At 40.0% G+C, this 3,842-nt stretch overlaps 1 protein-coding gene across 2 annotated transcripts in view; it reads right to left on the bottom strand.

Annotated features, from left to right (window-relative positions):
• HACD4 (3-hydroxyacyl-CoA dehydratase 4) overlaps positions 1-3,209 on the bottom strand; it is a 30,690-nt gene extending 27,481 nt beyond the window's left edge. Inside the window, exons 1-3 of one of the 2 annotated variants that reach the window (XM_025216588.1) lie at positions 3,089-3,200; positions 1,555-1,585; positions 1-58 (exon numbers count right to left, since the gene is read on the bottom strand). The exon at positions 1-58 is cut by the window's left edge and continues 65 nt beyond it. The gene's annotated coding sequence lies outside the window, so the exon portion shown is untranslated. Of the gene's footprint in view, positions 59-1,554; positions 1,586-3,088 lie in introns of both variants that reach the window. The other variant, XM_025216587.1, reaches the window with a different exon arrangement.
• Between the last annotated feature and the right edge of the window lie 633 nt (positions 3,210-3,842).

Below are 3,842 nucleotides of genomic sequence, written 5' to 3'. Positions count from 1 at the left end.
GGAATGCCCACAGAACTGGATTAAATAATAGATGAAGAGATACATGTTCATTCTCCAGCTGTGAAGGTAGGAAAAAGGGAATAAATAAGTAAACCCAGAATGTGTTATTTTGTACAGTATTAGAACTGTTTGTCCCATAGTAAATCTACACTCTTGCAGGTTGTTTGCCACTGCCTGGGAAAAAAAAGCTGCAACAACAACAATAAATAAAATTAAATTAACTGTGTATCTCAGCCAAGAGTCAGAATATTGGTCCTTTCCTAATGGACTTAAACCTGACCATGATAACTAATATATTGATTCATTGAAACTTGTTATCATTAGGAATTAAACCAGAAAGCCTGTAAAAGCTCTTGTTGGTTTACAGTGCATTATCCTAGCATACCACCAGGGTCACGTCATTCTAGTGTTCCACTCTCTGGGCTGTCTGCCCATTAAGTATGGTGTCTGGTTCAAACTCTCTGCCTTGATATACATGGGATTAGCTCTGGGAGATCTCTTCTGCCATCATCATTGTGACCTCTCCCTACAGTTATATTTCACTGGAAACATGTAAATGGGAGGGTTGTGTGGATGGGAAACAGAAGTTTCATAGCAGCTGAACCTGGATTGTAAAATTTGCTCCTGTAAGAGAGAAGATTGACCCACAGATAACTCCTCACTCAGAATTAAGTTCACAACTTGTCTCTCTTGACAAACACTAAACAAGCTATTTTTCCTAAGGTGAGATTAGTGAATGAGAAAACTTACAATAAAAGCAGAAAATGAACAATACTGATCTAATGATTTGTGCCCTCAGTTAATAATCTGTGACTGGGTCTGTATATTATAACCAACAGGAAAGTTATAAATATTTGGAGGGATTCTGGCAAGATCCTCCACTACTATGTCACAGTCACCACATTTTAATGCTACGTAATGCGTGGCCTTTGTGCTGTGCTGATATCACTGTATCACATGTTTTCCTCTCTCTCAAGTACAAATAAATTAAATTCGCAGGATTAGTCTCATTGGTCCTCAGTACTTTTCCAGACTATTTTTTCAAAATGTATGGGAAACTTTCTGTTCCCCCGCCCCATCAGCCAGGTAGCTAGATAGTGTTGGCTACAAAGCTGGTGAGCTCTTATATACCACTTACCACATCAGACACACAATAGCCAAGAGGATGCATATAAATACTAACTACATGGGTAGTGTTTGGTTTATATGCGTGTCATGTTTCTTTACCACTCATCCCTGTGAGCCTTATAAAGGTGTTAGGGATTATGTTGGAATCAAAATGGATATTGCATGTTAGGAAACATCTACCTCACACTAAATTAAATGAATTTATAATTATTTAAATGAAAAGCCTGAATGTCATCCTGCACAGAAGGGACCAGGTTGGACTCCGTGGCTGTCATGCTGTAGGCCAAGAGTGGCTGAGAGCACCATGTATAAGTGGCTCGAGATCTTTCCATCATTCTTTATGGGCTGTTGGGCTAAACAAAAGTTAGCTTTCTGCTCCAAAAGGAGTCTCATCCAGCCCTCTTCACATAGAGAGGAAGTCCTTACCTTATGGGGCCTTTGGAGCAACTGAGGAAATCTGTAGAGCATGAGAGATTAGTTCAGTTTATTTAATTACATTTAAATGTCATTGTTTTCTTAAATGTTCATTGGAGAGAAGCTGCTAACAGGGAGCAGCAAGTCAGTTCTTTTGGCTCTTATGGGAGACTCCTTTGCGTGGGAGATTCCTATTTAGGAAAGGCAGGAGCAGCTATACCTTTAAAGTTTTGAGAAGCAAAAGAAGTCTTTGGAAGTTAATCTGTCACATTGTACCCAAATAAACATTCTGTTGTCATCTGTTTCCTGCTAATGAGCCAGTGTCAAAGGGGGGTGGCTTTTATTACACTTCCTGCTTCTGCTGGCTCCCAGCAAGCATCTGCCCCTTGTGCTGTACTGCCTAATCTGACAGCATTCTTGATGACTGAGCAAGTTCTATGAAATAAAGCAAGGACAGGAAGTCTGAAAATAGCCACTCTCTCAGCCTCTGCCTCCGCCTCTGCCTCAGACTCATTGTGTGATATAAGACATCTTTCTTAGCCCCTCAATGTCTTAGTTTCCTCATCTAAAAAAAAAACGATGCTTCTCCATTTCAAGAGGTGCTGTACAATAATATTTTGGAGTTCTTGTTAAGTGCTTTAAGATCTATGGAGGGAAAATATTTAAGAAGCGTTGTCTTTGTCAAAACTGCCTGTGAGGGGAGAGACAGTAATTTGTATCGCTACAGACAAATGCAACGTGAAGAGTTTGACATTAGGCAGTTTAGTGCTGTTTTTTTATTTGTTTGTTTGTTTGTTTGTTTTTATAGATAATGATTTATCCACAGATGATTTACCTGCAAGTGATAAATTATGTATAAACACACTGAACATTTATGGTGTTGTGACCCATTGGTATATCACAGCTTGTTTAGGAGGAAAACTCTCCTCTTTCATGCTAGCCCTTTGCTATGTAAACCTGAGGGGCTGGGTTTAGATATTGATTACCTTTATTTTCCCTACATTCTCCTAAAGTTACAATTGTTGTTATACTTAGACATCTATATTATCATTGTATTTATAAGCCTTGATAGTGTCCTCTTCGGGCTTCTGTCAGTTATAATGACAGACAGTATGTAAGGGGTACAGAGACAATAGCAGCCCAAGAAATGGGTAGGCATGGTGGATGAAGAACACAAACTAAACCCATAGTTAGGTCCTCCTCCAGGAGAGTCTCCTATAACAGCCAAGAGAATGACGTGCTGCTCCTGTTAACCGCTCTAAAGTTTCACAGTCCTCTCCACTGGACATTTGCCACCTAAAACAATAGCAATACGATGAAGCAACCTCTTGCTGAAACCAGTGAGAAATGTTCCTTTTTTTATGTGAGAAGCGGTTAGAAAAACCCCTCTGCTGATACTGTTTCCTTTTAAGTCATCTTGGTCTGTGCTCCTAGCACCAGCAACAAACTTTACAGTTCAGTAGAAGAGAGACCACTGCAGATATATGCCTCCCCCTTGACTTTCCTTTCTGTTTTGCATATGAATGATCTGGGTTGCTGGATTTACCTTTGCTCAAGAGAGAGTTGTTGTTGTAGACCCCGGTTGCTGCTGCTGCTGCTGCTGTGGCTTCTCTTTCCTTCTCCTTCTCTCTTCACTGTTGCAACAGCTGTTTGCAAAGAGGTTACCCCTCCTCCTTTCTCTCTCCCTCCCTACCACGTCACTGAGAGCAGCACCAAAGGAGAACAGAAGCTTCCTTAGTATGAAGAAAGGAGCCAGCACCCAAACAACACTCACTTTGGTCCCACTTTCTGCAGGCATTAGGCCAAGTTTATTTCTTGCTTTATTGTAAACATTCAGTCTGGAACGATGTATTTTGCAGTTAGTTAGAAGGAGTATTTGCAAAAACTGCAAGAGAGGAGGAATGCCTATTATATGGGGAGGAGACTCTTAGAATATAGTAAAAGAACATAATAATAGAGTATGAAAAGATATGAGAAGTGAAGCAATGTTAGTTAATTTTCAGCAGATTTTAAGGACTCCCAAGCAAATAGATGTGGTGCACAGCTGTTTCCATTACTGAATTTGAAATAGAGACTGAACCTTTTCTGCATATGGTTTGAAAATGTGTGAATGGCTGGCCAGATGTTCTTGTGGGTATACAAGACTTGTTTCAGCCACAGGGGCAACACCTTCATCTAGAAATGTGTTTTTATTTGTGCCCATAAGAAATAAGGATACTACCAGAAGAGGAGTGGGGAATATATTACACAGCTCTGTTCTGCCTATTAAGGTCTTCTGTTTTCATAATATAGCTAAAAAC

This window comes from Alligator sinensis, unplaced genomic scaffold (genome assembly GCF_000455745.1).
Source record: "Alligator sinensis unplaced genomic scaffold, ASM45574v1 scaffold120_1, whole genome shotgun sequence".
NCBI lineage: Eukaryota > Metazoa > Chordata > Crocodylia > Alligatoridae > Alligator > Alligator sinensis.
Note: the sequence above shows the minus strand (reverse complement) of the source record. Positions and strands in the feature narration are given on the sequence as shown.